This window comes from Lygodium microphyllum, chromosome 26 (assembly GCF_053477565.2).
Source record: "Lygodium microphyllum isolate KBCC chromosome 26, Lygodium_microphyllum_v1.1.10, whole genome shotgun sequence".
In the NCBI taxonomy this organism is placed as follows: domain Eukaryota; kingdom Viridiplantae; phylum Streptophyta; class Polypodiopsida; order Schizaeales; family Lygodiaceae; genus Lygodium; species Lygodium microphyllum.
Window position 1 is genome coordinate 8,056,636 of NC_141160.1, and position 10,865 is coordinate 8,067,500.

At 44.7% G+C, this 10,865-nt stretch overlaps 2 non-coding genes across 2 annotated transcripts in view; both read right to left on the reverse strand.

The window, feature by feature from the left end:
• Positions 1 to 9,128: 9,128 nt before the first annotated feature.
• LOC148012980 (5.8S ribosomal RNA) lies at positions 9,129 to 9,281 on the reverse strand. Its single transcript, XR_015688979.1, has one exon. It is a non-coding gene; the product is annotated as a 5.8S ribosomal RNA (ribosomal RNA).
• Positions 9,282 to 9,623: 342 nt separating this feature from the next.
• LOC148012981 (18S ribosomal RNA) overlaps positions 9,624 to 10,865 on the reverse strand; it is a 1,813-nt gene continuing 571 nt past the window's right edge. Inside the window, exon 1 of the ribosomal RNA XR_015689003.1 lies at positions 9,624 to 10,865. This exon is cut by the window's right edge and continues 571 nt beyond it. This is a non-coding gene — a ribosomal RNA (18S ribosomal RNA).

The following is a 10,865-nucleotide window of genomic DNA, read 5'->3' on the forward strand; positions in this document are numbered from 1 at the left end:
AAGTAGTGATCCACTTGACTTCTATGAAAACCTTGAGATTGCATAATTGTATCAAACTTATGATACCATTCTCTTGGTGCCCATACAAACTCCTTTTGAGTTTACATACCATCTTCTCTTTCCCTTTTGCCACAAACCCTTCAAGCTACTGCATATATATGTCTTCATGCAGATCACCATGTAAGAATGCAGTCTTTACATCCATCTATATGAGCTCCATATCTTCAACTGTAACCAAGCCCAAAATGGTTCTCAATGAGTCATCTTGACTACAGGAGAGAAGATCTCATCAAAGTCAACTCCATGTTCCTGCTTGTATCCCTTCGCAACCAAACTTGCTTTGTACTTTGGCGAGGAACCAAAAGTGACCTTCATCTTGTAAACCCATTTGCATGGAAGGGTTTTTTGCCATTTTTCTCAAGAGATTCCATCTCTGACAACATGGCTTTATACCATTTCTTGCTGTCTTGTTTGTCCATTGCTTCCTTGAAGCAAGACGGTTCACCACAGTCTGTCAACATGACATAGTCAACCACATTGTTTGCATTAGGAACAAATCTATCAGGTTTTCTAGTAGTCCTAGACGATCTCCTAACCCAATGATCATTGTTTGCTGGCTGTTGAGCCTGCAAATTTCCATTTTCAGCTTGCTGTCCTAGCATTTCAACCTGCAAATCAGCATCAACAGCTTGCTTTTCTGGCTGTTCTTGCACATCCAATGGCTCATCATTATGGACAATAGCTGGCTGATCATTTCCAGCATTATTTCTGCATTTGCAAGTTCATTTACAGCAGGTATTTGCTGCTGTACAGCGGGCACATTTTGCCGTGCAAAAGGTATTTCTTCCCGGAATACGACCCTACGGACCTCCTCAGTCTTTTCAGGTTGTTTATGCACGTGATCTTCTTGGAAGATAACATCATTGCTACATACTATTTTCTTTTTCTCAAGATCCCATAATCTATAACCCATTTCACCCTCGTCACCATATCCTAGGAAAATGCATTTACAGGACTTTGACTCAAGTTTGTTGTGTTCTTCTTTACGAAAGTCCACAAAAGCCTCACAACCAGACACTTTCAAGTGAGCATATGAAGGTGGCTTACCCGACCACGCTTCTTGGGGAACTCTGAACTCCCCCCCCCCCCCCAAAAGACCTGTTTGGTGACCAATTTATCAAGTGTACGGCTGTCATTACAATCTCTGCCCAAAAACCATGGGATAATGCAATATGAGACAACATTGTACGGACCTTATCCTGTACGGTCCGATTCATATACTCTGCAACGCCATTTTGGGGTGGATTATGAGGGACAGTGAGCTCTCTCTCTATCCCTTTGCTGTCACAAAATGCCTAAAAGACCTGGTGTTGAGATTACAAGCTCAACACATGTGGACATGGATGATGGACCGCCTGGTTAGATGGGTCCACACGTCTACACTTAGCACGTCGGTAGTCATTATGACTCTCACATGGCCACTGACTCCTACTTATTATATTCAGGTTATTACACCTATTTACAGCTGGCATAGTTATAACGCCAGTCGACTAGTGTAGTCGGTTATGCATTGTTTGACTTAGTAGGCTACTTTCCTTTATGTTGTATCTTATCTATACTTTGTGTATATTGTAAAGTGTGTGGAAGAAGAAGAAGAAATCAGCAAGAAAACGTTTTGGCCTCCATCTCTCTTCTTGTCTCTTGAGTGAGCTTCTCCTTGTGCATTCTGTGTGTGTTCGGCGCAGCATCTTGAGCAAGTCCCCCCACCACGCAATTCTTGACATGGTATCAGAGCCGCACCACTGAGAGAGGCGGATTTCGAAGGTTGAAGCAAAGGAGAAGAAGCAAGGTTCGAGGAAGCAAGCCACGGGTAAGAAGCTCTCCCATCCTTCCACTCTTTCTCTTGGATAGTGCCTGTGGAGGCACCGGAAGCAGGGCAAAGCAAAAATCTCAGATTGCAGTGAGATTTGGTGTGCGCGAAGAGCGTTGTGTTTTCTGCGGATAAGCCGTTTAGAGCCGCAAGGTTACGGACAGCAGTTTCAATGTGCACTGCGACTTCAACTGTATTGACCGAAAGTGGGTGCGCAGGTTACAGATTTCAGATCTGTAAGTTCAAAGGTGTTTACCAGTGAGTAAACACGAGGTTTATCTACAAACAGGTTGCAGATTGCATGTATTGTTGAGCAGACAGTGAAAAAGGCTGTCTGGTGTATTGTTGTGCACTACAGGTCGAAGGTTGCAGAAGATTTACTTGCTCTTTGGTATCAATTTTGTGATAATGGCAGAGAACAGTGGAAGCCCCATCATTGAGAAGCTTGACAAGAACAACTACCCTTCATGGAAGTTCCGTGTCACGAATTTCCTTATTGGAAAAGGCCTCTACGAGTTTGTTTCAGGTGAACAAAAGGAGCCAGAGGTGAGTGATCCTCCAACTGCAGAAGAGACAAAGGCACGGAAGGAATGGAATGCAAAAGATAAAAAGGTCATGTATTGGTTGTCTGCAGTAATTGACAATAATATGCTGGGACACATTAGAAATGCAGAGAATTCATATGCAGCTTGGACCATACTTGAAAGTATGTTTTCTGTAAATACAAAGGCACGAAAGATTCAACTCCAGCAAGAGTTGAATACATTGAAGAAAGGGACGATGTCTATCAATGAGTATGCACTGAAGGTAAGAAGCATTGCAGATGCATTGGCAACGATTGATGCAATGCCCGATGATGATGATTTAGTGTCGTCAACCTTGGGTGGACTTAACAATGAAAAGGCTTTAAAGTTTTTTGTAACTTCCGTATATGTTAGAAAGCCATTCCCAGATTTCGATGAGTTGGTCTCTCTAATGATCACTAAAGAAATCAATATGCAGAGTGAGACATCTGAAAGAAGTGGTGAACAGGTCCAAGCTTTCTACTCTAGTTCAGGAAGGGGACGTGGCAGGTTCTCTTCAAGAGGCCGTGGTACAGGACGTGGTAGTGACAATCAGCAAAACAGATTGAATCAGCAATTTGGCGATATGCAGGTTTCAGGAGGTCGTGGTAACTTTAGAGACAGGGGGAGATTTAGAGGAAGAGGTGGATGGCAGAACAGATATTCTAACAACTCTAGTATTGTGTGTCACTATTGTGGCAAAACAGGTCATATTGCAGCCCAATGTTATGCTAAGAAAGATGATATCCGCAGTGGTAAGTTGCAGCAAGGAAACTATGCATCGTCTTCACGACAGAATGAAGACAAAAATGAACGTCTGTTTGTTATGCAGCATATGCTGAATGCTGTTACAGGAAAGGAAACACATGATGATATTTGGTATGTTGATTCAAGTGCATCCAATCATATGACCAGCCATGCAGAATGGTTTGGAGAGATGCAGAATTTGCAAAATGCAGGTTATGTGCAAACAGGTGATGATTCATACCACCCAATTTCACACATTGGAAAAGTTCCCTTGTCCTTGCATGATGGTAAGACAAAGAGTCTTTCAAATGTATTACATGTGCCATCTATTACAAAGAACTTGGTGTCAGTGGGTCAAATGGTAGAGCAATGTCTGCAAGTCAGATTTAATGCACAAGGTTGCTTTGTAGAAGACTTCAATGACAAGTGCAGGTTAGTTACAAAGGAAAGTAGAGTTGGACGTATGTTTACTCTGGATGCTGGAATTCCTACTATGAATGCTGTTATGTATGCCAAAGGAAAAGGTGTTGTTGCAGACATTGAAATTTGGCACAAACGCATTGGATATGCAAATGTACAAAGGCTGAAATTAATGCAGTCCAAAGGGTTGGTTACAGGTTTGCCTACATTTAGAGTTGCAGAATTTCATAAGGTATGCGAAGTATGTCAGTTTGGTAAGCACGCAAGACAACCCTTTTCACATGACAGAGATGTAAGCAGAAATATCCTTGATGTTGTGCATACAGACATTTGGGGGCCTACACAAAATGTATCTCTTGGAGGCAGTTCATACTTTGTCACATTCATTGATGATTATTCTAGAAAGCTGTGGGTATATTTTATGAAGGAAAAGAGTGAAGCGTTTGAGCACTTTAGAACTTTCAAGGCTGCAGTTGAAAGAGAAACAGGCTTGAAAGTAAAGTGCTTAAGGTCAAATGGAGGGGGAGAGTGCCTCTCGAATGAGTTCAGTGATTTTCTGAGGTCTCATGGGATAAAGAGACAGTTCACATGCAGATATACCCCACAGCAAAATGGGGTTGCAAAAAGGAAAAACAAGCATATTGCAGAAGTTGCACGTGCCTTGATGGTTGAAAAGAATATGCCTAAGCATTTTTGGTCTGAGGCTGTTCATACTGCTGTTTATATTATGAACAGAACCCCCACAGCTGCAGTTCATGGTATGACCCCCGAAGAATGTTTTACAGGTAAGAAGCCTGATGTCTCACACTTGAAAGTGTTTGGCTACATTGCGTATGTTCATGTGCCAGATGAGTTGCGGAAGAAACTAGATCCAAAGGCTAAAAAGTGTGTCTTTATTGGATACTCTTTAGAGCAGAAAGGGTATCGCTGTTATAACCCTGTCACATGTAAGTTCAGAGTGAGCAGGAATGTCATCTTTGATGACATGAGCAGTTGGTATGCATCTAGTGGTAATGCATTGGATGATGATCATGATCATGACACTCATGTGCAGGCTGAAAAGCAAGAATCACGGACTCTTAGTGGACCAGAGACATCATCTCGTAGTCCTTGGTCTGGGAGACTAAGGAGTACCTCTACATCTTCAGGCGCATCTAGTAGCACTAGAGGTAAAGATAAAGAAAAGAATAAAGTGTCAGAAGGCATTGATATAGTGCTTGATGGAGACTCCAGTAGCTCAGAGAGCTTGGATGATGAGCTTGGCATTCCTTCAGTGAAAACTCCAGGTGTGCAGAGAGCACGCGTCAATGCAAAGACTCCATTGAGTGATCCAGTGGTACGCAAGTCTAGTAGGGTGAGATACCCTGTTAAAAGATTTGGTTTTGAAGGTTATGCAACTCACCATTATGCTTATATAGTGAAATTAGTTGAGGATGTTGAGCCCACATGTTTTGAGGAGGCTGTTGGTCATGCTCATTGGGATGCAACAATGGATGAGGAGATGGCTGCATTAGAGGCCAATAAGACTTGGGATCTAGTATCATTGCCAAAGGGAAAGAAAGCTATTGGATGTAAGTGGGTTTATAAGATTAAGCACAATGCAGATGGTTCTATTAGCAGGTACAAAGCTAGGCTGGTTGCAAAAGGCTATGCCCAGACATATGAAATAGATTATGATGAAACCTTCAGTCCAGTTACTAGGATGGCAACTGTCAGATATGTGATTGCTTTGGCAGCAGCCAGCAGATGGTTCTATTAGCAAGTACAAAGCTAGGCTGGTTGCAAAAGGCTATACCCAGACATATGGCATAGATTATGATGAAACCTTCAGTCCAGTTGCTAGGATGGCAACTGTCAGATATGTGATTGCTTTGGCAGCAGCCAAAGGTTGAAGGTTGCAGCAAATGGATGTGAAGAATGCCTTCTTGCATGGTGATTTGCAGGAAGAAGTATATATGGATCAGCCAGCAGGTTATGAGGATTTAAAGCATCCCATATTTGTGTGCAAGTTGAAGAAGGCACTCTATGGGCTCAAGCAAGCACCTAGAGCATGGTCTGACAAGATCAGAGAGTATCTTGTCAATATTGGCTTTTATGTTTCTGATGCTGATCACTCACTTTATGTGAGAAAGGGAGATGCAGGTTTGGTCATCATAGTCATCTATGTGGATGACATGATTATTACAGGTAATAGTGATAGTGGGATTGCTGAAGTCAAGGATTTTTTGAAGAAGAAGTTTGAGATGAAGGATTTAGGTGATCTAAGATACTTCCTTGGCATTGAGGTGATCAGATGTGATGATGGTATATGGCTGTCCCAAAGACAATATGGCTTGGATATGTTGTCCAAGTATGGTATGACAGCATGCAAACCACTTTCAATCCCATTGGAGCAGAATGTAAAGTTGAGTGCTAATGTTGGGGATGAGATAGAAGACCCTACTATGTTCAGGAGGATAGTGGGGAGTTTGATCTATATGACCATTACAAGGCCAGACTTGAGCTACGTTGTTGGTCTTATGAGTCAGTTTATGCAAGTACCTAGAAAGCCACACTTGGATGCAGTGAGACGCATATTGAGATATGTGAAGTCCACATGACATTATGGACTTTTCTATGAGGCAGGTACAGATGTACAGGTGTTTGGATACACACATGCAGATTGGGCTGGTAGTATGTCTGATAGAAGATCTACCAGCGGATATATGTTCTCTCTTGGTAATGCAGCAGTTGCTTGGAGCAACAAAAAGCAATCTACAGTTGCTTTGTCGAGTACAGAGACTGAGTATAGAGGTGCTGCTGTTGCAGCATGTGAGATAGTATGGCTGCAAAAGTTATTGGTTGATTTGGATGTGCAGGTGGAAGGTCCAGTTGTCATTTATTGTGACAACATGAGCAGTATAAAGTTGGCTAGGAACCCTGTGTTCCATGCCAGGACAAAACATATTGAGGTACACTACCACTTTGTGAGAGAGAAGGTACTAGCAGGTGAGATTGACTTGGTGTATGTCAGCACACAGGATCAGATAGCTGACATCTTCACAAAGGCGTTGGGTACAAAAAAGCTTCAAAAGTTTCGAAGCTTACTTGGAGTTGCAGAGATGCAGTTGAGCTTGAGGGGGAGTGTTGAGATTACAAGCTCAACACATGTGGACATGGATGATGGACCGCCTGGTTAGATGGGTCCACACGTCTACACTTAGCACGTCGGTGGTCATTATGACTCTCACATGGCCACTGACTCATTACTTATTATATTCAGGTTATTACACCTATTTACAGCTGATATAGTTATAGCGCCAGTCGACTAGTGTAGTCGGTTATGCATTGTTTGACTTAGTAGGCCACTTTCCTTTATGTTGTATCTTATCTATACTTTGTGTACATTGTAAAGTGTGTGGAAGAAGAAGAAGAAATCAGCAAGAAAACGTTTTGGCCTCCATCTCTCTTCTTGTCTCTTCTTGAGTGAGCATCTTGAGTAAGTCCCCCCACCACGCAATTATTGACACCTGGGACACATATTCCCCACCATTGTCAGAGCGAAGACACTTATGTGTCTTATCAGTCTAATTTTCAACCACTAGTCAAGCAGTTCGTTGTTGCTACAAATAGGATAAAACCATACCTTCCGTGTAGAATCATCGACAAAGGTGACAAAATATTTATTTCCCCCTAAAGATAACCCTGGCATCTGACATACATCGGAATGTACTAACTCTAGAGGGGAAGATTTCAACGAAAGAGACTTCTTACGAGACATCTATGCATGTTTACCATAAACACAATGATCACAATACTCAAAATCAATATAACGAAGACAAGACAAGTAACACAAACGAGAAAGCACTTTCATTCCAGTCTAACTCATGTGTCCCAACCGGCCATGCCACAAAGAAACACATAGCTGCTCGATCACGGCAACAACATGGTCACGCGCACTAGGTACATGGAGAGGATACAAGGTATCACTTTTACAACCTCTAGCAATCACTCTAGATCCCTTACAGATCTTCCATTTCCCATCACCAAAGGTGGTATGAAATCTATCATCATCTAGCTACCCTGTGCTAATCAAGCTCTTCTTGAGCTGAGATACATGCCATACATGCTAAAGTGTGAAGACAAAACCAAGTTGAAACTGCAACTGCACACTACCAATACCTGCAATGTCACATGCATAGTTGTCCCCAAGATGGACAACACCATGTCAACCCCCTGTATAATTAGAAAACCACTCACGATGAGAGGGTGTTTCACCCCCGATGCCTCTAATCATTCGCTTTACCTCATAAAACTGCAAGGAGCTCCAGCTATCCTGAGGGAAACTTCGGAGAGAACCAACTACTAGATGGTTCGATTAGTCTTTCGCCCCTATACCCAAATCTAACGAACGATTTACACATCAGTATCACTACAAGCCTCCACCAAAGTTTCCTTTGGCTTCGCCCTGCTCAGGCATAGTTCACCATCTTTCGGGTCCCAAGTATGCTCCCACTCAAACCTTTCACAGAAGATCATGGTCGATTGATGGTGCACCCCGTGAAGGGGATCCCACCTGTCAGGTTCCTTGCGCCTCCATGGGTTTGCCACCCACCAACTCGCGTACATTTTAGACTCCTTGGTCCATGTTTCAAGATGGATAGGATGGAAAGCCCAGAGCGGAAGCGTCCCGAGCGTGCAAGTGCAGAGCCCGCCACAAGTGGTGCACGCTTCATTCCCTGGCCGACGCGACAGCATCAGCGAGCCATCTAAAGCCAGCTCTTGTCCCGCCACACCGGCCCACGCTGACCAGCGCCCCGCGTCGAGCGGCGGACCAATTCGCACCGTTCGGCATCTGACCAGGGCGTACCCGCGGCCTCCATTCGCTTCCCTCCCAACAATTTCAAGCACTTTTTAACTCTCTTTTCAAAGTCCTTTTCATCTTTCCCTCGAGGTACTTATTCACTATCGGTCTCTTGCCCATATTTAGCCTTGGATGGAATTTACCACCCACTTAGGGCTGCATTCCCAAACAGCCCAACTCATCGACGGCGCCTCGTGGAGCGAAAGGGTCCGAGCTCGACGGGGCTCTCACCCTCTCTAACGCCCCTTTCCAGGGGGGACTTGGGCTTGGTCCGCCGCAAAGGACGCCTCTCCAGATTACAATTCGCACGGCAAGGCCGTGCGATTTTCAAGCTCGGCTCTTTCCAATTCGCTCGCAACTACTAGGGAAATCCTGGTTAGTTTCTTTTCCTCCGTTTAGTGATGTGCTTAAACTCAACGAATAGCCTTGCTTGATTTGAGATAGGAGTTGCATTTCGGGTCGCCGAGGGCAAGCCCCGGCTTCGAAGAGCCCAATCCAACACGTGCACCTTGGAAGAGACACCTGCAAATAGCCACCACCTCGACGAGAAGACGAACCACCCTTGCGGAGCAACATCACTGCACGGTGCTGCTGATACATTTCAGCCAACCGTGGCATCAAGTCTGAGCGCGGACGACCAATTCCACCCTCCCCCGAAGAAGGGGAGAGGATGTGGGGGAGTTAGGGACCCTCAAGCAAGCATGCCCTTGGACGAGCCGCGGGCGCAAGTTGCATTCAAAGGCTCCATGATTCGCGGAATTCTGCAATTCACACTACGTATCGCATGTTGCTGCATTCTTCATCGTTGCAAGAGCCAAGATATCCATTGCTAAGAGTCGTTGTGTTTTGTTTTTCGATCCTCCTGAGGGGAGGAATCTCAAACAAGACAAGGTTTATTAAGTTCCTCCTGCCACCCCCGCGTGCGGGGAGGGGCAAAGGGTTTATCAAGGCGGCGGCGTGCCCGAACGGGCACGACGGAGGGGGATCACCCCGAGCAAGGGAGAGAGGCCAAAGGCATCCCTCCTTCCTCCTCCACCCGCACGGTCGCGAGACAACCCCGAAGTATAGCCTGCCCCACTGTCGCCCGACTCTAACGAGGGGAGAGAGGATGCCAACCGCGCCTCCAAGCGTGATCCCTTACGGACATTCCACGGTTCGCATTGTTCTCACAAATGTGTGTCAATGATCCTTCCATTGGTTCACCTACGGAAACCTTGTTACGACTTCTCCTTCCTCTAAATGATAAGGCTTAATGAACTTCTCACAACATCACCGGTGGTGAACCACCAGCGTCGCCGCAATCCAAAAACTTCACAAGACCATTCAATCGGTAGGAGCGACAGGCGGTGTGTACAAAGGGCAGGAACGTAGTCAACGCGAGCTGATGACTCGTACTTACTAGGAATTCCTCGTTGAAGATCAATAATTGCAATGATATATCCCCATCACGATGAAATTTCAAAAGATTACCCAGACCTCTCGGCCCAAGTGGTAAACTCGTTGAATTCATCAGTATAGCGCGCATACGCCCCAGAACATCAAAGGGCATCACAGACCTGTTATTGCCTCAAACTTCCATGGCCTAGACGGCCATAGTCCCTCTAAGAAGTTGGCCACGAAGAGGATCCTTCGTGTAACTAGTTAGTAGACTGAGGTCTCGTTCGTTAACGGAATTAACGAGACAAATCATTCCACAAACTAAGAACGGCCATGCACGACCACCCATAGAATCAAGAAAGAGCTCTCAATCTATCAATCCTTACCATGTTTGGACCTGGTAAGTTTCCCCGCGTTGAGTCAAATTAAGCTGCAGGCTCCACTCCTTGTGGTGCCCTTCCATCAATCCCTTTAAGTTTCAGCCTTGCAACCATACTCCCCCCGGAACCCAAAAATTTTGATTTCTCATAAGGTGTTAACGAAGTCATCAAAATAACATCCGCCAATCCCTAGTCGACATCGTTTATGGTTGACACTAGGACAGTATCTTATCGTCTTCGAGCCCCCAACTTTTGTTCTTGATTAATGAAAACATCCTTGGCAAATGCTTTCGCAGTGGTTCGCCTTTCATAAATCCAAGAATTTCACCTCTGACAATGAAATACAAATGCCCCCAACTGTCCCTATTAATCATTACTCCGGTCCCAAAGACCAACAAAATAAAACCAAAGTCCTATTGCATTATTCCATGCTAATGTATTCAGAGCATAGGCTTGCTTTGAGCACTCTAATCTTTTCAAAGTAACATCGCCGAATCCACATCCCAGCCAATTAAGTCCAGGAGCGCGTCTCCGACAGAAAGGGCAGGGCGATCAGTGCACACCAAAGGAGGCGGACCGCACGCCCCGCCCCGAGATCCAACTACGAGCTTTTTAACTGCAACAACTTAAATATACGCTATTGGAGCTGAAATTACCGCGATTGA